Source organism: Macaca mulatta, chromosome 14 (assembly GCF_049350105.2).
Source record: "Macaca mulatta isolate MMU2019108-1 chromosome 14, T2T-MMU8v2.0, whole genome shotgun sequence".
Classification (NCBI taxonomy): Eukaryota; Metazoa; Chordata; class Mammalia; order Primates; family Cercopithecidae; genus Macaca; species Macaca mulatta.
The window spans coordinates 75,049,599-75,075,806 of NC_133419.1; the positions used below are offsets into that span (position 1 = coordinate 75,049,599).

Consider the following 26,208-nt stretch of genomic DNA (forward strand, 5'->3'; position numbering starts at 1 on the left):
TCTTAGTGTAAGTTTTTTTCCAGTGGTGTGAAGTGTAGTAAACATTCTTGCATATCATAAGTGACATCCATATTAGACATTGAATGACCATTATACTTAGGAATGTACCAATGATTTAGTTCTTTTCTAGCAGTAAGTTTTGCTGTGAACTCCAAAGGTCACCCCTAAAATACAGGAACAGCTATCCTGAAGCTCCTGCATGAAATGCCCCACTCTTAGAATTGTGCATAGTTCATAATATGTGTTATGTGTCTTCCCAGCCTGTACACTTTAGAAGCAGCAAAGCAGCAAGAGACAGTTGCTTTCTAGCCACGTGCGGTGGCTCATGCCTGTAATCCCAGCACTTTGGGAGACTGAGACAGGTGGATCACTTGAGTCCAGGAGTTCGAGACCAGCCTGGCCAACATGGTGAAACCCCATCTTTATTTATTTGAGAGAGAGAGAGGCTTATATTTTGGAAAGTGAGATATATATATATATTTTTGGAAAGTATACTCTGGCTGCAGTTGGAGAGCAGACTGTCTCACTTTTTGGTGTTGTAGAAAGTCCTTGGACTTTAGAGTTGGGCAAACTTGAGTTCATGCCCTTTTACCATCAGTGTGACTCCCAGAAAAAGCCACCGAATTTCTCTGAGCCTCAGTCTGCCCATCTGTAAGATGAAGCTTGTATCTACCTCAAGGTTATAGTGAGGATTAGAAATAACAAATGTAAAGTGCCCAGTTTATAGTGGTTGGACTTTTATTGTTTCAGAGTAATGCTTTGGGCTTTAATCTTACCTGTGTGAGAAAAATAAGTTGTCATACTTTGTTAATTTTTTTGTCAACAAACCTTTATTGGAGTGCCTACTTCGTGTTGTAGACAATACATTAGATTGTCAAAACTGAGGTTCTAACAAAGTGAGGAGGGAGGGCTAATGGACCCAGTGTTTCCTTGCGGTTCTGCTCACCTGTCAAATTCCTGACTCCCCTTTGCCCCACCAGCACCCATACCTTTCAGGTGGGCTGCGTGTCATTCTATGTGCTACACAACACATCCTTGTTTCAACAATATTTCTACATGAAGTTGTTTAGAGAAAAGCGAATGGTCTGAGTGTGCATTCTATTTCCTCAAGTACAGACATCAGAGAATGCTGTTTATTAATGAGAAAATAAACAGATATTTAGCAGCAAAGAAGCCTCTCCCAGTGATGTATGGGGTGCTTGGGCTATAGTCATGCCTGCAGTTTGAGCCCATCTGTTTTCTCTGTTCACCTCCTGAGCACTGTCCCCTTGTGGTTTGCATCATTCCCTAAGCCCAGCCAACTCCAACCCTCTTCAGTCCACTCATTCAATAGCTGTCTTATTTAAACACACACACACACACACTCTCTCTCTCTCTCTCTCTCTCTCTTTGGGTGCCAGATGTGAAGTTTCAAGGCAGCAGAGGCCTGGCTGGCTAGTGCCATGACACCTGCTTTAGCAGGCAAGCCAGTCAGCTGCTGCTGATGATGATATTGGCTCTTCTTCATGGACAGCATGAGGGTTTCACCCCACCAAGTGCACACACAGGCAGCTGAGGGAGCCTCATAAATTATGGTTTTGTTTGTTTACTTCGGTCAGACAGCGTGGTGTAGTGGAAAGAGCCCTGCACTTGGACGCAGAAAGCACGGGTTTGAGTGCTTGGTGGTTATGTGCTTTCTGCCTACAGAGCACCTCTTCATAGTACTTATCACTATCTCTGCTAATTGTGTATCTGTTTATCTGCTTATTGGCTATCTCGTCCACTACAGTATAAGTTCTAGGAAGTTAGGGACTGTCTTAGTCTATCATTCTATCTCCAGTACCTAGGACAGTACCTAGAACATAGTAGGCTCTTAGAAAATACTTATTGAATGAATTAATGAATTATAAAACTGCCTCTTCTACTCACTGGCCATGTGATTGTGGGAAAGTCATTCTCTTCTCTGGGTTTTATCTTCTCTTTCAGTTTTATCAACTCAAATGAAAGCATTAGGTCTCTATCCCTGATGCTGTAAGAGTTTAAGAATTCATTCATTTAACAAATTACCTTGTGTCTCCGTAGGGGGTATTGCCAAGCCCTAAAGCTACACAGTCATGAACAAGGCAGAAACAGAATGTGCCCTCAGGGAGTTTTGAAAGAGAGAGACAACCAAATAAATAATTGCATGAACAATTATGTAATGACCATTGTGATAAGCCTTATAAAAGGATCTGTACAGGGCACTAGGAGAAAAACCACATATGAGGGCCATGTTGGGGGTTGTCAGAGATTTCTTGGTGAAAGTGATATTTAAGTCAGACTTTACAGATAAGTAGTTGACCAGGCAAAGATGGTACAGTTTTTCAGGGAGAGGGAAGAGCGTTTGTGAAAGTCCAGGGTGGACATGTGGCTGTAGCATGGTGACCAACAGGGAGGTCATGCCAGGATCAGGCTAGAGAGGGAGGCTGGGCCAGATGGTTCAGAACCTTGTGGGCTATGGTAAGGATTTTGGCATGTCTAAAGACAAAGGGAAGTCATTGAAAACAATTCCTATCATTACAAAGGCTTTACTAGTACATACAGAGGGGAAAGCTGAACTCAGCATTACATGGCTGTCAGAGGTAGGTAGAGCACATAGTACCTCCATTTTATAGCTGAGGAAATAGGCCCCAGGGACGATAGGTAACTTACCAAGACCACTAGGCAAGTCAGTGGTAGAACTTGATCTCTAAAATTTTAGTCTACTTCTCTCGATACTATATCACATTACAAAGTTGAGAGGGTTTTCTTTCCCTTCACATACTCTAGATGGCCACATTTTAGACCTAAATGCCTTGTAATAACAGCTCTCATCTGCAAATTGAATGTCTCATAAGCAATTTTTAAGCAACTCTGTTAGCAACAAATCCCTCCAGAGCATTATGCTTGCATTTTGGGTAACTACAGCCATATCTTTGATGCCCATTTTAGATTATTGTTAGGATAGAGTGTTAGGAATAGAATTACTGTGTCAAAGGATATCAATTTTAAGAAACTTTTCATACATATTGCCAACTTGCCTTCCCAAAGGTTGCTTATCATCATCAGTATATGACAGTGGCTTTCTCAGTGCTTCAGGTAATAGAGACCAACTCTAATTTAAGCAAAACTGAATAGAGCTTACTTTCTAATCATACATATTTTGTTCACTTAGAGACAGGAAACTCAAGCAGGCTTTGGCAATTTGAATTGAGGAAGAAGATGAAGCTATAGAGATAGTGCCCAAAGGAGGCAGAAAACTCCCCAAGGCATTGTTCATGTGAAGAAGCAGACAACGTAGACATTAAAGACAGGAAAGTGAAGGCAAACTCTATTGTATTCTACTAAAGGAAGAATCTTCAGCATTGTGACATTTCTGCTAAAAGTAACTCCAACTTTGAAAAGCCCTTCCTCTGGCTTGCTAGAAAACTAATTGGAGATCCTAACTTGGAGTTTGTTGCTATGCTTGCCCTTGCCCCACCAGAGGTTGTCATGGACCCAGCTTTGGCAGCACAATATGTCATGATTTACAGGTTGTTCAGATGCTCTCCCGAATAAGAATGACGATCTGTGAGAAAATGAAGCTGGAGCCCAGCATCAGAAGTCTAGTTTTATAAGCATCTGTGCTATGCTGTCAGTAGTGTGGTGTGTTTGCCATTTTATTATGTAGCTAAGCAGAACATGTGCTTTATCTTTGGGATGCTGAAGGAGATGAATGGACTTCAAAAATACCTTCAATTTTTGGACCTGCATATTTAGCTGTTTTGGTTGTTTCCTTCTGGTGTTTCATATATATTAGGGTGGTGCAGAAGTTATTGCAGTTTTTGCAATACGTTGGCAAAAACTACAATTACTTTTGCACCAGCCTAATATTTCACATCATAATATTCAGTGGTGAGGATCTTATTTTACTGCCATTCCCATTCCTTTTCATTTAGAAACAGAATGAAGTTGTATTTCAAATACCTAAGAGAGAGATACACACACACACACGTACATAGTGTGGTCCATAACATAAGTAGAAATAAAATACTTGACAAAACTAGCACAAAGGATGGGAGGAGGGAGTATGGAAGTATAGTATACTCTTCTTCTTATGTTATACTTGAGGTGGTATATTATTTTTAAATTAATAACTTTAAATAATTTAACTGTTTTAAGTTAAATGTACATATTGTAAACCTGGAGCAACCACTGAAAACAACGATGTAACTCAAAAGTATAGTTAATAAGCCAATAATGGAGATGAAATGGAATACTAAAATTACCAATGAATGTTAGAAAAGAAGGAAAAAAGGACAAAGAATAGATGGGACAAATAGAAAGCAATAAAAAGACATTAGACTTAACCGTATCAACATTAAATGTAAATGGAATGAACACTTCAATTAAAAGGCAGAAACTATCAGGCTAGATTTTTTTTTCTGTAAATAGATACACATATGCTGTGTGCTAGTCTGTTCTTGCGTTGCTATAAAGAAATACCTAAGACTGAGTAATTTACAAGGAAAGAGGTTTAATTGTCTCATGGTTCTGCAGGCTGTACAAGCATGGCGCCAGCATCAGCTTAGCTTCTGGGGAGGCCTCAGGGAGCTTTTACTCATGGCAGAAGGTAAAGCAGGAACAGGCATGTCACATGGCCAGAGCAGGAGCGAGAGAAAGAAGGGGAGGGGAGATGCCACACACTTTTGCTCAACCAGATCTCATGAGGACTTACTATTGGGAGGACATCACCAAACCATGAGTGATCCCCCCAGATGACTCAGATACCTCCCACCAGCCCCGACCTCCAAGATGAGGGATCACATTTCAACATGAGGTTTTGAGGGGACAACATCCAAACTATATCATACTGTTTACAAGAAAGCATGTTAAACATAAAGATGCAGATAGGTTAAAAGTACTAGGACAGAAAAAGATAGACCATGCATACATAAATCATAAGAAACCTGGAGTGGCTATATTAATATCACATGAAGTAGACTTTAGAACAAGGAATATTACCAGATGTAAAGAGACGTAATAAGAGAATCAAGAAGATATAATACTCGTAAATGTGCACACACTTAATAACATGAAATAAAACTGACAGAACTAAAAACAAGTAGATAAATCTGTAATTTAGGGGAATGTGGAATGATGAGGCAGGACTTCTGGAATGACAGAGTAAGTAGCTCAGAAAATCCTCTTTAAAAAGAGATTGTCAAGAACAAAATTGATTAAAGGCTGACAACAAATTGAGAAGCATTTATTCATGAAAAACTACTGACCCTCCGGTTAAAATAGTGGGAGTCTGTGGTGTTTTAACCTGGGGCTGCTTGCAACCCACCTCCTCTCCTCTGCTCCCCACCAGCTTGGTCACCATAGTAATTGTGCTACAAGGAAAGATATCACGAAAACCTGCAGCTTTGCTGTGGGAAGGGGCTCACTTGATTTGAAGCAGAATTTGAAAAACTGCACGCCCAGGGGTATTGAAAGAAATAATAGCAGTCTCAGTGACAGACTAACAAACAAAAAACAAGCAAGACCAACAATTCAGCTAGCCTGAAGTTGAGGTCCTGGTGGGAGCAAGCAAGGGACCAGGGAGATAATGGGAATGAGAGCCATAGTGACCCTCAATAAGCTGCCACATATCCCTAGCAAAGCACATGGGCAGGAGAGACCAAAGAGTGCCTTAGCTATCCACATACACCTGGTAGAACTTGAGGCCATGAACATAGAGGAAATGTGAGAGTGCCCAACAGAAAGGAAATGCTATGAAATATGCAGAGAAACAGGAACATGTAACATACTGGCGGGAAATAAAATGATATGCAAGACTTGAAAAACTTTATCAATCAACTTGACCTAATTGATATTTACAGAACACAATACTCAACTGCAGAATGCCTATTCTTTTCAAGCGTGCATAGAAGACAAACCATGGGGATTTTTACAAAATTCAACACCTATATTTGACCAAAAAAAAAAAAAAAACACACCACTTTTCAAAAAGTAGGAATAGAAGAAAACATCCTCAACCTGCTAAATGGAATATACAAAACACTAAATACCATATATCATACTTTGTGATGAAATATTGAAACTTTCTAAGTTTGGCAACAAGGCAGAGATGTCTGGTATCAGTTCATGCAGTATTATTATGTGACTGGAGGTTTCAGCAAAAGCAGTAAGATGAGAAAAGTAAGTCATCCAGATTGAAAGGAAGGCATAAAACTATTTTCAAAGAAAAAACAAGTAATCTACAAAACAAAAATCTAGGGCTAATGTGTGAATTTAGTAAAGTGACAGGATACGAGGTCAATAGACAATATAGATTCAATTCTTTTGTATACCAGCAATAAGTAATTGTAAAATTAAAATAACATTTAAAATGCCATTTATAATAGTGTCAAGAACATAAAATAGGGATAAATTTAATGAAATATGTTCAAGATCTCTACACTTAAAAACTAAAACAGTGATGACAAAAACTAGGTTATTTGAAGTTTTTCTTCTTTCTTGATGTAGGTGCTTATAGCTGTAAAATTTCCTCAGTATTGCTTTTGCTGTACCCCATAGGTTTTGTATGTTGTGTTTCAATTATCATTTGTTTCAAGAAATTTTTCAGCCAGGCTAGATGACTCACACCTGTAATCCCAGCACTTTGGGAGGCCGAGGCAGATGGATCACGAGGTCAGAAGTTCGAGACCAGCCTGTCCAAAATGGTGAAACCCCATCTCTACTAAAAATGCAAAAATTAGCCAGGCATGGTGGTGTGCGCCTGTAATGCCAGCTACTCAGAAGGCTGAGTCAGGAGAATCGCTTGAACCCGGGAGGCAGAAGTTGCAGTGAGCCAAGATCGCACCATTGCACTCCAGTCTGGGTGACAGAATGAGACTCCGTCTCAAAAAAAAAAAGAAATTTTTCAATTCTTTATTTGTTCATTGACCCACTGGTCATTCAGGAGCATGTAGTTTAATTTCCATGTGTTTGTATAGCTTCCAGAATTTCTCTTGTTATTGATTTCTAGTTTTATTCCATTGTGGTCAAAGAAGATGTTTGATAATATTTCAGGGATTTTTTTTTTAAGGTTATAAGACTTGTTTTGTGACCCAACGTATGGTCTGTCCTTGAAAATGATCCATGTGCTGAGGAGAATATGTATTCTGGAGCCACTGGATGAAATGTTCTCTAAATAACTATTAGGTCAATTTATTCTGTAGTTCAGGTTAAGTCTGAGGTTTCTTTGTTGATTTTCTGTGTAGGAAATCTGTCCAGTGCTAAAAGTAGGGTGTTGAAGTCTCCAGCTATTATTGCACTGGGGTCTATCTCTCTCTCTCTCTAGCTCTAATAATATTTTCTTTATATATCTGGGTGCTCCAGCTTTGGGGGCATATATATTTATAATTGTTATATTCTCTTGATGGATTGATGCCTTTACCATTATATAATGACCTTCCTTGTCTCTTCTTACAATTTTTGTCTTGAAGTCTATTTTGTCCGGTGTAAGTATAGCTACTCCTCTTTTTTAAATTTCCATTTGCATGGAATATTTTTTTCCATCCCTTTATTTTCGGTCTTTGTGTGTCTTTTTTTTTTTTTTTTTTTTTTGAGACGGAGTCTCGCTCTGTTGCCCAGGCTGGAGTGCAGTGGCACAGTCTCCACTCACTGCAAGCTCCCCCTCCCAGGTTCATGCCATTCTCCTGCCTCAGTCTCCTGTGTAGCTGGGACTACAGGCGCCCGCCACCGCGCCCGGCTAATTTTTGTACTTTTAGTAGAGACGGGGTTTCATCGTGTTAGCCAGGATGGTCTCGATCTCCTGACCTCGTGATCCGCCTGTCTTGGCCTCCCAAAGTGCTGGGATTACAGGCATGAGCCACCGTGCCCAGCCCTTGTGTGTCTTTATAGATGAAGTATGTTTCTTATAGGCAATAAATTATTGTGTCTTTTTTTTTTAATCCATTCAGCCACTCTGTGTCTTTTGATTGGAGAACTTAGTCTATTTACATTCAATGTTATTATTGATAAGTAAGGATTTACTTCTGCCACTTTGTTGTTTTCTGGTTTTCTTTTCCTTCCTGTCTTCCTTTTAGTGAAGGTAAGTTTCTCTGGTGTTATGACTTAATTTCTTGCTTTTTGGTTTTTGTATATCTGTTGTATATTTTTTGATTTGAGGTTATTATGAGGCTTACAAATACTATCTTATGACTCATTTTAAACTGGTGACAACTTAACACTGATTGCATAAAGAAACAAACAAAAAGAAAACTAATAACTCTACACTTTTTGTCTCCCCACTTGTTAACTTTTTGTTGTTTTTGTTTATACCTTATTGTACTGTATGTCTTGAAAAGTAGCTATTATTTTTGATTGATTCATCTTTTCGTCTTTCTGCTTAAGATAAAAGTAGATTATACACCACAGTTACAGTGTTAAAATAGTCTGTTTTTCTGTGTACTTACTATTACCAGTGAGTTTTGTATCTTCAGATGATTTTTTATTGATCACTAACATCCTTTTCTTTCAGATTGAAGAACTTCCTTTAGCATTTCTTGTAAGACAGATCTGGTGTTGACGAAATCCTTCAGCTTTGAAAGTCTTTATTTCTCCTTCATGTTTGAAGGATGTTTTCACCAGATATACTATTCTAGGGTAAAAGTTTTTTTCCCTTGGGACTTTAAATATGTCATGCCACCCCCTCCTGCCTTGTAAGGTTTATTAGATGCCTCAAGGTAGTCTTCAAGTTAAATCTATTTGGTGTTCTATCATCTTGTACTTCAGTATTTGTATTAGTTCATTTTCATGCTGCTGATAAAGACATACCTGAAACTGGGAACAAAAAGAGGTTGAATTGGACTTAGAGTTCCACATGGCTGGGGAGGCCTCAGAATCATGGCAGGAGGTGAAAGATACTTCTTACATGGCAGCAGCAAGAGAAAAATGAGGAAGCAAAAGGGGAAACCCCTGATAAACCCATCAGATCTTGTGAGACTTACTATCACAAAAATAGCACAGGAAAGACCGGCCTACATGATTCAATTACCTCCTTCTGGGTCCCTCTCACAACACGTGGGAATTCTGGGAGATAAAATTCAAGTTGAGATTTGGGTGGGGACACAACCAAACAATATCATTCTGCTCCTGGCCCCTCCAGATCTCATGTCCTCACATTTCAGAACCAATCGTGCCTTCCCAACAGTCCCCCAAAGTCTTAACTCATCTTAGCATTAACCCAAAAGTTCACAGTCCAAAGTCTCATCTGAGACAAGCTGAGTCTCTTCCACCTATGAGCCTATAAAATCAAAAGCAAGCTAGTTACTTCCTTGATACAGTGTGGGTACAGGTATTGGGTAAATACAGCCATTCCAAATGGGAGAAATTGGCAAAAACAAAGGGGTTACAGGACCCATGCAAGTTCGAAATCCAGCGGGGCAGTCAAATTTTAAAGCTCCAAAATGATCTCTTTTGACTCCAGGTCTCATATCCAGCTCACCCTGATGCAAAAGGTGGGTTCCCATGGTCTTGGGCAGCTCTGCCTCTGTGGCTTTGCAGGGTACAGCCTCTCTCCTGGCTGCTTTCAAGGGCTGGCATTGAGTGTCTGTGGCTTTTCCAGGTGCACGGTGCAAGCTGCCAGTGGATCTACCATTCTGGGCTCTAGAGGACGGTGGCCTTCTTCTCACAGCTCCACTAGGCAGTGCCCCAGTAGGGACTCTATGTGGGGGCTCCAACCTCACATTTCCCTTCCACACTGCCCTAGCAGAGGTTTTCCATGAGGGCCCCACCCCTGCAGCAAGCTTTTGCCTGGGCTTCCAGGCATTTCCATACATCTTCTGAAATCTAGGTGGAGGTTCCCAAACCCCAATTCTCGACTCCTGTGCACCCGCAGGCGCAACAGCACGGGGACTCTGGGCCCGACCTACGAAACCACTTTTTCCTCCTGGGCCTCCGGGCCTGTGATGGGAGGGGCTGCCATGAAGGTCTCTGACATGGCCTAGAGACATTTTCCCCATGGCCTTCGGAATTAACACTAGACTCCTTGCTACTTTTGCAAATTTCTGCAGCCAGCTTGAATTTCTCCCCAGTGAATTTTCCTTTTCTATCACATTGTCAGGCTGCAAATTTTCCAAACTTTTATGCTGTTTCTCTTTTAAAACGGAATGCTTTTAACAGCACCCAAGTCACCTCTTGAATGGTTTGCTGCTTAGAAATTTCTTCTGCCAGATACCCTAAATAATCTCTCTCAAGTTCAAAGCTCCACAGATCTCTAAGGCAGGGACAAAATGCCGCCAGCCTCTTTGCCAAAACATAACAAGAGTCAACTTTGCTCCAGTTCCCAACAAGTTCCTTATCTCCATCTGAGACTACCTCAGCCTGAATGTTATTGTTCATATCACTATCAGCATTTTCATCAAAGCCATTCAACAAGTCTTAGGAAGTTCCAAACTTTCCCACATTTTTCTGTCTTCTTCTGATCCCTCCAAACTGTTCTAACCTCTGCCTGTTACCAAGTTCCAAAGTCACTTCCACAGTTTTGGGAATCTTTTCAGCAACACCCCACTCTGCTGGTACCAATTTACTGTATTAGTCCATTTTTACACTAATTTTCTGTATTAGTAAATGACAAAGACATACCTGAGACTGGGAAGAAAAAGAGGTTTAACTGGACTTACAGTTCCACATGGTTGGGGAGGCCTCAGAATCATGGTAGGAGGCAAAAGGCACTTCTTACATGGCAGCAGCAAGAGAAAAATGATGAGGAAGCAAAACTGGAAACCCCTGATAAACCCATCAGATCTCATGAGACTTACTATCACGAGAATAGCACGGGAAAGACTGGCCCCCATGATTCAATTACCTCCTCTTGGGTCCCTCCCACAACAGGTGGGAATTCTGGAAGATACAATTCAAGTTGAGATTTGGGTGGGAATATAGCCAAACCATATCAGTATTGGTATCTTTCTCTAGGTTTTGGAAGCTCTCTATTATTATCCCTTTGAATAAACTTTCTACTATTATACTTTCTGTTTCTCTACCTTTAAGGTCAGTAACTCTTAGATTTGCCCTTTTGAGGCTGTTGTCTAGATCTTGTAGGCATGCCTCGTTCTTTTTTATTGTTTTTTCTTTTGTCTCCTGATGTGATTTGGATTTGTGTCCCTGCCCAAATCTCATGTTGAATTGTACTCCCCAGTGTTGGAGGAGGGGCCTGGTAGGAGATGATGGTATCATAGTGGTGGATTTCCCCTTTGCTGTTCTCATGATAGTGAGTGAGTTCTCATGAGACCTGGTTGTTTAAAAATGTGTAGCATCTCCCCCTGTGTACTCTTCCTCCTTCTCTGGCCAGGTAAGGTGTGCCTGCTTCCTCTTCACCTTCCGCCATGATTGTAAGTTTCCTGAGGCCTCCCCAGCCATGCTTTCTGTAAAACCTGTTGAACTGAATCAGTTAAACCTTTTTCTTTATAAATTACATAGTCTCAGGTAGTTCTTTTTTTTTTTTTTTTGAGGCAGAGTCTCGCTCTGTCGCCCAGGCTGGAGTGCAGTGGCGCGATCTCGGCTCACTGCAAGCTCCGCCTCCCGGGTTCCCACCATTCTCCTGCCTCAGCCTCCCGAGTAGCTGGGACTACAGGCGCCGCCACCACGCCCGGCTAATTTTTTTGTATTTTTAGTGGAGACGGGGTTTCATTGTGTTAGCCAGGATGGTCTCGATCTCCTGACCTCGTGATCCGCCCGTCCCGGCCTCCCAAAGTGCTGGGATTACAGGCTTGAGCCACCACGCCCGGCCGGTAGTTCTTTATAGCAATGCAAAAACAGACTAATACGTCTCCTCTGACTGTGTTTTTTCAAGTAGCCTGTGTTCAGGCTCACTAATTCTTCTGCTTGGTCAATTCTGCTCTTAAGGGACTCTGATGTATTCTTCAGTATGTCAATTGCATTTTTCAACTCCAGAATTTCTGCTTGATTCTTTTCAATATTTCAACTCCTTTGTTAAATTTATCTGATAGAATTATGTGTTCCTTCTCTGTGTTATCTTGAATTTCTTTGACTTTCCTCAAAACAGCTTTGAATTTTCTGTCTGAAAGGTTATATGTCTCTGTTTCTCCAGGATTGGTCCCTGGCACTTTATTTAGTTCATTTGGTAATGTCATGTTTTCCTGGATGGTCTTGATGTTTGTGGATGTTTGTCAGTGTCTAGGCATTAAAGAGTTAAGTATTTATTGTAGTCATCACAGTCTGGCTTTGTTTGTACCTGTCTTTGGGAAGGCTTTTCAGGTATTCGAAGGGACTTGAATATTTTAATCTGAGCTGTACTGCATTAGGGGGAACCCCAAGTCTAATAACACTATGATTTAGACTCATAGAGGTACCTCTTTGGTGGTCTTAGATAAGACCTGAAAGAACTCTCTGGATTACCAGATGAAGACTCTTGTTCTCTTCTATTACTTTCTCCCAAACAGTCTTTCACTCTCTGTGCTGAGCCACCTGGAGCTGGAGGTGGGGTGACACAAGCACCCCTGTAGCCACCCACTGGGACTGGGCTGGGTTAGGCCTGAAGCCAACACAGCACTGGGTCTTGCCCAAGACCCCCTGTTACCTCTACCTGGCTTTCGCCTATGTTCGCTCAAGGCCCTAGAGTTCTACAATCAGCAGGTAGCGAAGCCAGCCAGGCCTGTATCCTTTTCTTCAGGGCAGCAAGTTCCCTTAGGCCCCAGGTGGGTCCAGAGATGCTATCTGGGAGCCAGGGACTGGAGTAAAAAACCTTATAAATCTACCCTGTGTTCTATTCTGTGGCTAAGCTGAACTCATACTATGAGACGTCCTTTCTACTCTTCCCTTCCCTTTCCACAAGCAGAGGAGCCTCTCCCAGTGACCGCCACCACCACAGGCCCATGGGGAGTACTGGCAGTCTCACTGATGTTCACTTACCGCCCAAGGGCTCTTCCATCTGCTTAGGGTGAATGCTGCCAGGCCTGGGACTCACCCTTCAGAGCAGTGGGCTCCTCTCTGGCCTAGGGCAGGTCCAGAAAACGGTCCAAGAGCCAAGGCCTGGAATCGGGGATCCCAAGAGCCCACTTGGTACTGTACCCCACTGTGGGCAAGCTGGTTACTTAAGTGTAAGATAAAGTCCCCTTTACTTTTCCCTCTTCTTTTCTCAAGGAGGAGTCTCTCACCATGGCCACCACAGCTGGGAACATGCTGGGTCTCACCTGAAGCCAGCATGTCTCAGAGTCTCACCAAGGCCCGTGGCATACAACCTGGTTATTGCTGCTCATTATTCAGGGCCTAAGGGCTCTTTAGTCAGCAGGTGATGAATCCTGCCTGGCCTGGCCCCTTCTCTTCAAGGGAGTAGGTTTTCTTCTGGACCAGGGTGTGTCTAGAAATATCTGGGAGCTAGGGCCTGGAATGGGGGCCTCAAAACTCTTCCCGCTGCCCTATCCTGTCGTGCCTGAGCTGGTATCCAACATGCAAATCAAAATTATTTTTACCCTTCCCTCTCCTCAAGCAGAAGGAAGGAGTCACTTTCATTGCTGAGAACTGTGCTGCTTGCAGTTGGAGGAGGAGTGGCACAAGCACTCCATTAGCCACCCCAGCTGGTGTCTCACTAGGTCACATGCCCCCCAGGTCCACAAGCTCCAAGCCCAGCACAACAGTAAGACTTGCCTAGGAGTTGCAGTCCTTGAGGCACAGACTGCCTTTCATGTTTACTTAGGACCCCAGAACACTTTAGCCCACCATGCTGAGGCTTGCCTAAACTCAAGTTCTGACTGCTGGGATAGGCGATTCCTGTCTGGCTATGGCTGGTCTAAGTGCTCCTTCCATGGACACACATCTGCTGAGTTCAGCCCAGTTTTGCTGAGTTCAAAGTCCCACAGTTGCTGCACTCTCCCTCCCCGAACCACACAGATTCTCTCTCTGCGCCAAGGGCACTGCAAGGGGATGGGGGAGGAGGGGCATTGGCAATTCAAGACTATCATGTTTACCCTCTTCAGGGCCTCTTTCAGTGATAGGAAGTTAAAACCAGGTACTGTGATTGCTTACCTGATTTTTGGTTCTTATAAAGGTGCTTTTCTTATGTAAATAGTTGTTAAAATTTGGTGTTCTGTGGGGAGGATGATCACTGGAAGCTTCTCTTCAGGTGTCTTGCTCTGTCTTTGATGAGGGAAATTAAAGAAACTAAATTAATGGAGAAATGTAACACATTTGTAGATTGGACGAATGCAATATTGTTAACTTGTCAGTTCTCTCCAAATGGATAAATGGGTTCAAAGCAATGCCAATCAAATTTCCAGTAGGATTTTTTGTAGAAATTCATAAGTTGAAGTTCTAAAATTTGCATGGAAATGGAAAAGATGTAGTATAAAGCAGTCTTGTAATAAGACAGAGGTGAAGAACTTACATTTGATTTCTAGACTTACAGTAGTGCCACAGTAATCAAGACAGTGTGGTGTTGACATAAAGATAGAAAAAATAGATCAATGGGACAGAATAGTTAGTCCATAAATAGTGGTTGATTTTCATCCAAGGAGGAAAAGCAGTTTGATGTGTAAAGAAAAGTCTGTTCAACAAGCAATGCTGGAACAACTGGCTATTAAAATTTTTTTAGAAGAAAATACATAGAAGAACATTTTCATCATCTTTGAATAGTCAAACTTTTTTTAGGACCCAGAAAGCAATAACCATACAAGAAACGTCAATAAAATGGAATTCATCAAAATTTAAAGCTTCTGATAAGAAAAAGACACCATTAAGAAATGAGTAGGAAAACCACAGAATGAGAGTAAGTTATCACCATGCATATATCTCTCTATGTCTATATATTTGACAAAAGGCTTTTATCTAGAATATGTAAAAAAAAAACTTATACAGCTCAATATTAAGAAGACCCAATTAAAATCTAATTTTAAAAAAAATGGGCAAAAAATAAGAACCAGCACTGAATAAAGAAAGATATACCAATGGCTAATAAGCACATGAAAATGTGTTTTAATACTATTATTCAGCAAAATGTAAATGAAAATGACATTGAGATATCACTACATGCCCATTAGAATGGCTAAAATCAAAGGGTGGCAACAGCTTAAGTGGTAAGATTGTAGACCGTAAGCAAAAGTCTCATACGTTGCTGGTAGGAGTGACACAACCACTTTGAAAATTGGTCTGGAACTTTCTCATAAAGTTATCATGCATCTGCCAAATGACCCAGCAATTCCACTGTAAATATTTACCCAAGAAAATGAAAACATACATCCATACAAAGATTTGTACACTAATATCCATAGCAGCTTTATTCTAAAACTGGAAACAACCCAAATATCTATCAACAGGTGAATGGATGAATAAATTGTGGTATATTCATATAATGGAGTACAGCTCAGCAATAAAAAGTATAAATTCTACCAAACACTTAAAGAAGATTTAATACCAATTCTTCACAAACTCTTCCAAAAATCAGAAGAGGAGAGAACATTTCCCAACTTACTCTATGAGGTCAGTATTACTCTGACACCAAAACCAGACAAAGACATCATAAGAAAACTACAGACTAATATTCCTAATGAATATAGATGCAGAAATCCTCAAAAAAAATTACCAAGCTGAATCCAGTGACATATAAAAAAGATTTTGCACCATGAGCAAGAGGGATTTATCCTAGGAATTTAAGGTTGGTTTAATATCTGAAAAATCAATTAATACAGTAAACCTTATCAATGGAATAAAGGACAAAAACCACATAATCATCTCAGAATCAGAGCTGCGCATGGTGGCTCACGCCTGTAATCCCAACACTTTGAGAAGTCCAGGCGGGCAGATCCCTTGAGGCCAGGAGTTTGAGACCGGCCTGGCCAACATGCTGAAACTCTGTCTCTACTAAAAATACAAAAATCAGCCAGATATGGTAGCACATGCCTATAATCCCAGCTACTTGGGAGGCTGAGGCAGGAGAATTGCTTGATCCCAGGAGGCAGAGGTTGCAGTGAGCTGAGATCACACCACTGAACTCCAGCCCGGGCAACAGAGTGAGACTCTATCTCAAAAATAAAATAAAAATAAAAATCAGCTGGGCATGGGGCTGCACGCCTGTTGTGCCTGCTGCCTGGGAGGATGAGGCATGAAAATCACTTGAACCAAGGAAGTGGAGGTTGCAGTGAGCCGAGACTGTGCCACTGCACCCCAGCCTGGGCAATAGAGCGAGACTCTCTAAAAAAAAAAAAAAAAGTGAGATTAATAGAGCCAGAAGGAGCATTTGACAAAATCTAGCACCCTTTTGTAATTTTTTTTTTTGAGACAGAGTCTTGCTCCGTCACCCAGGCTGGATGGAGTGCAGTGGCGAGATGTCAACTCACTGCAACCTCTGCCTCCCGGGTTCAAGCAAGTCTCCTGCTTCAGCCTCCCGAGTAGCTGCAATTACAGGCATGCACCACTACACCTGGCTAATTTTTGTATTTTTAGTGGAGGGAGTTTTGCCATGTTGGTCAGGCTGGTCTCAAACTCTTGACCTCAGGTGATCTGCCCGCCTTGGCCTCCCAAAGCACTGGGATTACAGGCATGAGCCACCATGCCTGGCCCCTTTCATAATTTTTAAAAAACACTAAAAAAAACTAGAAATAGAAGGAAACTTCCTCCACCTCATAAAGGGTATCAACAAAAACCCACAGCTAACATCATACTTAATGGTGAAAGACTGAAAACTTTCCCATAGGATCAAAAACAAGACAAGGAAGTCTGCTCTTACTGCTTATATTCAGCATTGTACTGGAGGCTCTAGCCAGGGCAATTGGGCAGGAAAAAGAAAAGGGATTCATTTTAGAAAGGAAGAAGTACTATTTCTATATTCAGATGACGTGATCTTCTATATAGAAAATCCTAAAGAATCCACTAAAAAACCTATTAAACCCAATACGTAAGTTCAACAAGGCTTTAGGGTACAAGCCTAATGTACAAACCAGTTATATTTCTACAAGCTAGAAATAATCTGAAAATGAAATTAGTAAACAATTGCATTTACAATGGTATCAAAAAGTTTAAAAGTACTCAGGAATACATATAATGAAGTTCAAAGCTTATATAAATTCTGAAATCTACAAAGCATTGTTTAAAGGGTGCAGTGGTTCACACCTCTAATCCCAGCTTCCTGGGATGGCTTTCCCACCTTGTTTGTCAGGAAATGTCTTCTCATCTTTTAAAAAGCCATTTGAAGGCTCATGCCTGTAATCCCAGCACTTTGGGAGGCCAAGGCGGGTGGATCACCTGAGGTCAGGAGTTTGAGCCCAGCCTGGCCAACATGGTGAAATCCCATCTCTACTGAAAATACAAAAATTAGCCAGGCTTGGTGGTGGGTGCCTGTAATCCCAGCTACTTGGGAGGCTGAGGCAGGAGAATTGCTTGAACCCAGGAGGTGGAGGTTGCAGTGAGCTGAGATTGTACTCCAGCCTGGGCAACAAGAGTGAAACTCTGCCAAAAAAAAAAAAAAAAAAAAAAAAAAAAGAGAGAAGGAAGGAAGGAAGGAAAGGAAGGAGAAAGAAGACCTAAATAAATGGAAACACTTCAATGCTCATGAATCAAAAGACTTAGTAGTATCCTTAAGATGGCAATACTCCCTAAATTGATCTACAGATTTAGTGCAATCTCTATCAAAATCCCAGCTGGATTTCTTTTTTTTTTTTTTCCCGGAAATTGACAAGCTGACCCTAAAATTCATATGCAAACGCAAGGGACCAAGAACAGTCAAGACAATCTTGAAAAAGAAGAACAAAAGTGGAGAAATTCTTCTTGATTTCAAAACTTACTACAAACCACAGTAATCAAGACAGGCTGGTTATAGCATAACAGTAGATATCTAGATCAGTGAAACAATTGATAGTCCAGAATTAAAACTTACATTTATGGGCAATTGATGTTTAAAAGTGCTAAAAAAAAAAAAAAAAAAAAAAAATCAATGAGGCACCCCAAGCATCAATGGGGGAAAGAATATTCAACAAATGATACTGGGACAACTGGATATCCACATGCAAAGGAATAAAGTTAGGCCCCTTTCTTACACCATACATAGAAATTAATGGGCTAGGTGAGGGAGGAATGGAGAATTGTCTAATAGGCATAGAGTTTCCGTTTTGCAAGATTAAAAGTTCTAGAGATTGGTTACACAGCAATGCAAATGTTCTTAACACTACTGAACTGTATACTTAACAATTAAGATGGTAAATTTTATGTCATGAATATTTTACTGCAATTTAAAATTTTTAAATAAAATTTAAAAATTTAGCTAAAAATGGACCGTAGTCCTGAATGTAAAAGCTAAAACTATAAAACTCTTAGAAGAAAACGGGTAAATTTTTGTGACCTTGGGTTAGGAAAACCTTTCTTAGACACAACACCAAAGCATAAGCAACAAAAGATAAATTGGACTTCAAAGGACACTCTCAAAAAATGAAAAAACAGCCCAAAGAAAGGATGAAAATATTTGCAAATCATTTTTCTGACAAGAGAATTATATCCAGAATCTATAAAGAACATTTACAACTCAATAGCGAAAAGACAACCCAACTGAAAAATTGGCAAAGGGTCTGAAAAGACATTTCTTCAAAGAATGTATACAAATGACAACAAACATCAAAACATCAACATCGTCAGTCATTAGGGAAAACATTAGTCATTAGGGAAATGTGAATCAAAATCACAATGAGAAATCACTACACCCACTAGAATTGCTGTAAATAAAAAGAGACAATAACAAGTGTTGATGCGGCTGTGGATAAATTGGAACCTTCATCCACTGCTGGTGGGAATATAAAATGGTGCAGGCACTTTGGGACACTTTGGCAGTTCCTCAAAATGTTAAATAGAGTTACACTATGACCCAGAAATTTCATTGCTATATATGTACTGAAAAGCAATAAAACATACATTCATACAAAATCTTGTACATAAATGTTTAAATGTTCATAGCAGCATCATTCATAATAGCTAAAAAATAGAACTAAGCCATATGTCTATAAGGTGATGAATGGATAAATACAATATGATATATCATTAGAATGGAATACTGTCCAACCCTAAAAGGAATGAAATATTGATATATACCATTACATGGATGAACCTTGAAACATTATGCTAAGTGAAAGAAGGCAGACAAAAACGACTACATATCACGTAGCAAGGGGACCCAGAATAGATGGGAAAGGTATAGCATACAATCAGTATTTGCTGGATGAATAAATGTATTAAGTAAAATACCCAGTACAGGGCCAACTGGATTTAGAAGGTGAAGGAAAAATAAGGCTAAGGTACTACTGAGCTTTCTTAAGCTGGGTGAGTAAGGGTGGGTGGGAACATTAAAGAGGCCTGGAGTAGCTAGGAGGGAGAATGGGGTTAGGGGGTATAATGGGAGAAAATGGAAGATATATAGAGTTTTCCTTTCTGTTGTGTTGTTTTTTTATACTGGTGCTGGACATGCAGTCCCACTCACTAGACATTTTGGAACATTACGTGGAAATGCCCAGCCGGCGGTTGGAGAGGTAGGGTAGGATCTGAAGATCTCAAGCCTCAGAAGCACAGATTTAAGAATCACTGACTTAGAGGTGGTAGTTTCAAGTGACATGATGGTTAAGTTCACCAAGAGAAAAAGTTTAGAATAAAAAGAGCTGAGCCTTCTGCCCTTTCTATTTTTTAGAAGAGGGTTTCTGAGAGCCTGGATATTCAAATGATAAGAGGGGTGTGTGGTGCGGGGACAAGACTTGAGTCAGAGGACCCAGGGTCTCTGCTTTAGCGCCATCTTGCTGTGTGACCTTGGGAAGCTGACCTTACTGTCAGTGCCTCAGTTTCCTCACCTGTAACCAGGGACAATAATGCCAGCCCTCTCTCCCTCCCAAAATTATTTCATGGACCAAAAGGGAGAATGCACAAGAAAGTGCTTTGTAAACCACTCAAAAGACTCATCAAATGTAAGGGATTATTATTATTGCAGTGGGAGATGCAGGAGGCCGATAAAATGGATTTGGTTGCAGTAAGCACAGGGGCTACTTTCTGTTTCTTTAAAAAAAAGAAAAACCAGCAGCCACAAGTACTGCCAGGTGCACGGCGTAGTTTTTCCAACTCTGAGAAGCAAATAACAGAGAGGGGCCAACTGGCTCATCCCAGGAGGCCTGTCCTCACCAATTGAATCTGAAATCACCACCCAGGGAATTGCTGCAGGCACAGGCCCAGGACAGCAGGCCCTGTCCTGGCGGGATAGGACCCAGGGAGTGCAGGGCCAACTGAGGCCATCCACATGGCCAGAGACCTGGGCCCTTTGCCCCTGCGGCTTGGAACGTCCATCAGGCCCTGCCCAACCAGATGTTCTCCCCAGAGCCCCAGGTGGCCCATGAAGGGTGCTGCCTGGCCCCCAAGCCACGTTCAGGAGCATCACCTCAGGGTTAGGCAGAGAAGAGACCACTGCTTTATGGCAAAATTGGCCAGGCCAAGTTTCTATGGCTCCCCAGGTGGCCAGCCTCATTAGTGTTGAGGGCCACATTGAGCCTGCCAGAACCGCAGGACAAAGTCCAGTGCAGGAGGCTTGGGGGACTGCTTCCAGTTCTTTCCAGGCCCAGAGACACGTCCCCCAAATGCCTGGCTGGATATGAGCCCCTGCAATCTGTGTGCCAGCCTGGGGGCAGTCCCCTCAATTGCACCTTTAAGGTGGCCACACTTTCCCCAAATCTTCCTGGCCAAGGCTAGAGAGAATCTTAGAGACTTTCTAGTCCAGCTCCTCCTTCATTTTTGATTAAGGAACCTGAGGCCCAGAGCGGGCAGGAACTTGCTAAAGGTTAGAGTCGGGGAGCTTCTCTGAGGCAGCACAATGGAGCTGGGAGCAGAAATCAGGTCTCTGGCCTCCCAGCTGTCCAACCCTCCCCTTCCTACCCTCTTAGCTCCTGGCTGTTATTTTCCAGTCTCTTCTCCTTGGGGCTGCTGCCTTCTCCCCCCTCTCAGAGCTTCCTGGCCAGCCCTACTGCTCTGAGGTCCCCACCTGAGGCTACGATTCTGCTCCCTGACTCTGCTTGGTGCCCACTGACCAGCTCCAAGAGCATCCCCTGCCCTGAGCTGCCGCAGGGAAGCTCCCAGGGAGCAAGCAGAGAACAGAGGCCGGGAGCTGAGGCTCTGCTGGGAGCCACAACTGCAGGCCCAGCTCTGCCACTGTGGGTCTGAGAGGGACTGAGAGAACGCTACTTTTTGAAAAACAACTCTACCCAGGCCTTGTATTGGAGCTTCTCCTGTCCCTCCTGACGCTTCCTCCCAGAGCATTTGTTTGTCCCTTCAATGTTCATCCTTCAGTCAGCACAACCTTACTGAGGATTTAGATGCCAAGCCATGCCCTGTCAGGGTGCCGGGGCACAGACACCCCTTACCAACGCAGCCTTGCCATCAGGAGCTCCCAGGCTGGTGGAGGAGATGTCAGAATGGGCATCTGCCACCAGCGTAATGGGCACATGACAGAGGGAAAAACAAGAGGACTCCAGGGGCCCAGAGGATGCACCCTCTCCCTGCAGCTGGGGCGGGTTAAGGGAAGGCCTCAGCAAGCTCAAATGGCTTTTTTTTTTTTTTTTTTTTTTTTTTGAGGTTTTTTTTTTTTTGAGTTTCACTCTGTCGCCCAGGCTGGAGTGCAGTGTCGCGATCTCAGCTCACTGCAACCTCTGCCTCCCAGGCTCAAGCAATTCTCCTGCCTCAGCCTCCTGAGTAGCTGGGATGACAGTTGCCCACCACCACACCCAGCTAATTTGGTATTTTTAGTAGAGACAGAGTTTCACCATGTTGGTTGGCCTGGTCTCAAATTCCTGACCTCAGGTGATCCGCCCACCTCGGCCTCCCAAAGTGCTGGGATTACAAGCATGAGCCACCGCGCCTGGCCATCAAATGGCTTTTTAAAAGATGAGAAGACATTTCCTAGACAGACAAGGTGGGAAAGTCATCCCAGGAAGCTCGTGCTAAGATGAGCGGTAACAGGGATGATGGGCTCAGGGAACACTGCTGAATTTGGTGTGACTTAAACCACAGCCTGTGCAGGAGTGGCAGAGGTGAGGGAGCGGAGTTGGCAGAGGCCATACGAGAAGGGTGCTGTAGGCAGGTGAATGTTTGGACTTGATCCCATTCATGACAGGGAAACCATTTAAGAGTTTTAAGCAGGGGAGATAGGATTCCATGTGCCTTTTAGAAACCCCCTCCTAGCTTATAAATGCCAGGGGACAGAGGACTCTCCCATTTCTCTCGTGTCCTGGGCCTCCCGGAGAGGTGCCAGGGCAGGTCCCATGAGTGCATGTTCTTTGTGGAGTGCCAGGCCTGGTATTTCTTTTCCTTCCTGGGGGTGAGGCTTTCCATCCAGCAACAGGAAGGATGAAACCCAATCCAATCTCAGGGTTTTTCACCCAATGATGAATCAGAATCTACCATGGAATTTTCTAAATGACAAACACTTGGGCCCCATCCCAAGTTTACTAGATCATGCATCCATTCCAGAAATGTTTCTCGAGCACATAGCACATGTGGACACTGTTCTAGGTAGTAGGGACACAGCAATGGGCAAAGCCCCTGCCTTCATGGAACTTACAGTCGGAATCTCTGGGGCGGGCCCCAACATCTGTGTTTAGAAAAGCTCCAGTGGTGGCCCCAAAGCCCAGGATTATGGACTGAATTGTGTTCCCCCAAATTCACACATTTCATTCCTAACCCCCAGTACCTGCGGGTGTGACTGTATTTGGAGATGGGGTCTTTAAAGAGGTAATTAAGGTAAAATGAGGTATTGGGATGGGCCCTAATCCACTATGACTGGTGTCCTTATAAGAAGAGATTAGGACACAGACAGGCACAGAGTGAAGACCATGTGAGGACACAGAGGGAAGACGGCCAACTACAAGCCAAGGAGGCGGCCTCAGAAGGAAACCAGCGCTACCAACACCTTGATCTCAGACTTCCAGCCTCCAGAACTGTGAGGAGACATATGCCTCTTGTTTAAGTCACCAGTCTTTATTATTGGCAGCCTTAGCAAATGAATACACCCAGCCTCACCCAGGAACTACAGCTTAAACAACCCAAGAGGATACAGAACATAAATAGGAAGCACCTCTGGGCAGTGTGGGCTGCGTAACCCAGAGCTTAGAGATCTCTCTATAGGTTTGTGCCTGACAGAAGCCAGTTCCATTCACAAAGGCACCACTGTCCTGGAAGTGTGGGTGTTTCAGAGCAGCCTCCTGGTGGGGCCCTGCCTCAAACCCTGGCAAGCCTGCTAGTGCTCCTCCTCACAAAGGGCCACATCCACAGAAATGACAAGAAAGGGCCCTGAGGTTCTTGCCTTCCACAAGGAGGCTCCAGTGGGAACAGACCTTGGGAACCAAGGATCTGTGCTGCTTAGAGAGACCCAGGAAGGGCAAGGAGCTGGCCTGAGGTCACACAGCCTGAAGGACAGCATCTGAGCTGGTCTCTCACCCCCTGCTCTGGTCCCAGCTGTTTGCTTCTCCAGCCCTGGCACCTCGCCCAAATCTGCTGCCACCCGCTTCGCTTTCCCACCCTCTCCCCTCCACCTCTCTGGCTCTGACTAAGGCCAGGAGCATGATTTCAGAATGATGAAACCCAGCTCCTGAGGTCACGCCGGCCTCGTCGTAGTGGCTATAATTTTGCACGGCCTCATCCCCCCCAGTAGTCTGGGGAAGCTGCCAGGCCTTTGGCACATGTCTGGGGGGGAATGTGAGGATGAGACAGAAGAGATCACTTCAAGCTAGGTCAAGAGGAATTTTTGGTTACGTACCATCTCCTGTCCCAGCCCTGGTCTGGGAGACACAGACTGATAATGCAGCCTTACGCTCACGTCATGCCTTTGGCCATCATCCCACTTAATCCCCTTTATACACACAGTTTCCAAGCCAGCACCACCAAACTGCCTGCACGTCTGTCCCCACGCTGTGCTGATTCACATCTCTGGGGTTTTGCTTCTGCTGCTACCTCTGCGTGGGCTACTCTTCCCTCCTCTTCCCCCACCCTCCTTATCTGCTTTGCTAACTCCTGCTCATTCTTTAGGGCCTTGCTGTGCTGTCACCTTTCCCAGGAAACCTTCCCTGACCATGCCCTCCGCAGGTAGGCCTGTATATTTCTCTCTGTACTTGCATAATCATCTATCTTTACGTCCTTGCATTGCATGTGAATTATCTGCTCACATAACCATTTCCCCATCCAGAATGGGAGCTTCTTAAACTTCTTGCGTGGGATGGGGTTGGGACTAGATCTGCTTCATCTTGGTGTCCCAGCCCCCAGTTCAGAACTGAACATAGAATGAGTCGGTAAGTGTTGATTGAATGTCAGCCCACCCCCGACCCAACACACACAAAGATAGATAAGGCAGGGAGTGTTTGCCTCCATTTTCAGACAGAAAGGCCCAAGAGGAGGTTTTTGACCTGTTTAATGTCCCAGGGTGAGTTAGTGTCAGGACAGGGATTAGCATCCAGCTCTTTGGGAGCTTAGACTAGTTCTCTCATGCACCAAGGACAGCATTCATAGAGCAGCAAGCCAAAGGGACCCACTCAACACCTGTGAAAAAAAGAGGGTGGTAGGGAAGAAAATAAACAAAGGGATCACTGAACCTGAGCCAAACTGGGCATATTCATTGTCAATTGCTTTGTCACAAATCACCACACGGGTGCGGTGCTCATGCCTGTAATCCCAGCACTTTAAGAGGCCAAGGCAGGCAGATCACCTGAGATCAAGGAGTTTGAGACCAGTCTGGCCAACATGATGAAACCCCGTCTCTACTAAAAATACAAAAATTAGTTGGGCGTGGTGGCGCACACCTGTAACCCCAGCTACTTGGGAGGCTGAGGCAGGAGAATCACTTGAACCCAGGAGGCGGAGGTTGCAGTGAGCTGAGGTCACGCCACTGCACTCCAGCCTGGGCAACAAGAGCAAAACTCCATCTAAAAAAAAAGAAAAGAAAAGCACCACACTTACTGGCTTAAAACAACACATATCTCTTATCTTACAGCCCTGAGGTCAGAAGTTCAAAGTGGGCCTCACTGGGCTAAAATCAAGGCATTAACAGTTCTGCCTTCCTTTCTGGAGGCTGGAGGGGAGACTCCATATCCTTGCCTTTTCTAGCTTCTAGAAGCTTCCTGCATTCCTTGACTCATGGTCCCCTTCCCTTCTCAAAGCCAGTGGCCGGTTGGGTAGTTCTCACATGCATCCCTCTACACTTCCTCTTCTGTCTCCCTTCTCAGTTTTTAAGGATCCTTGTGATTATATTGGTCTCACCGAGATAATTCGGGATAATCTCATCTCAAGGTTCAGCTGATCTGCAACTGTAATTCCCTTTACCACGTGAGCTAACATCCTCAGGTTCCAGGGACTAGGAAGTTGCCTTTTTTTTTTTTTGAGACGGAGTCTCCCTCTGTCACCCAGGCTGGAGTGCAATGGCATGATCTCAGCTCACGTCAACCTCTGCCTCCCAGGTTCAAGTGATTCTCCTGCCTCAGTCTCCTAAGTAGCTGAGACTATGGGTGCCCACCATCATGCTCAGCTAATTTTTATATTTTTAGTAGAGACCAAGTTTCGCCATGTTGGCCAGGCTGGTTTTGAACTCCTGACCTCAGGTGATCTGCCTGCCTCGGTCTCCCAAAGTGCTGGGATTATAGGTGTGAGCCACAGCGCCCGGCCATTTGAGAGTCCTTATTCTGTCTACCACGCTGGTGGGCAAGGAGGTAATGGAATAGATCTGTTGAGGGTGGGGTGACCAGACTTCCAGTGTGCTTAGAACTGTCTTGGCTTCAAGCTGTCATCCTGAGAGTGATCGTATATGCTTTTGCTCTCAAAAACATTCTGGCTTGAAGAATAAATTATATGATTACCCTAGTCACAGACCATTAGAGCAGGAAGGTCAAGCCTTCCATTTTGCAGATGGGGAAACTGAGGCAGAAAGGGGCAAGAACATGCCCAGTGTCGCACAGCTAGTAGCAGAGTTGAGACTAGAACCCAGATCTTTTGTCAGGAGGAGGACAAGTTGATGCCCAATTCAGACTGATATTTCTTACATCAAGAAGATGTCCTAAAGGAAGTGGTAGGCATAGTCATCAGCGATGATAATAAGAAAGATGATAATGATGAATTTATTACACACTTACTGTGGGCCAGGCATTGTTAATTTGATGCTGAATGCTTTGGATGTATTATTTCATTTGGTCTTCACATAGGGAACCAATTTATAGTGGTTAAGTGACCAACCAG

At 43.3% G+C, this 26,208-nt stretch overlaps 1 protein-coding gene across 2 annotated transcripts in view; it reads left to right on the forward strand.

Annotated features, from left to right (window-relative positions):
* POLD3 (DNA polymerase delta 3, accessory subunit) overlaps window positions 1–21,634 on the forward strand; it is an 80,115-nt gene extending 58,481 nt beyond the window's left edge. Inside the window, exon 10 of one of the 2 annotated variants that reach the window (XR_013404136.1) lies at window positions 17,340–21,634. The gene's annotated coding sequence lies outside the window, so the exon portion shown is untranslated. The remainder of the gene's footprint in view (window positions 1–17,339) is intronic. The other variant, XR_013404137.1, reaches the window with a different exon arrangement.
* The last annotated feature ends 4,574 nt before the right edge of the window (window positions 21,635–26,208 follow it).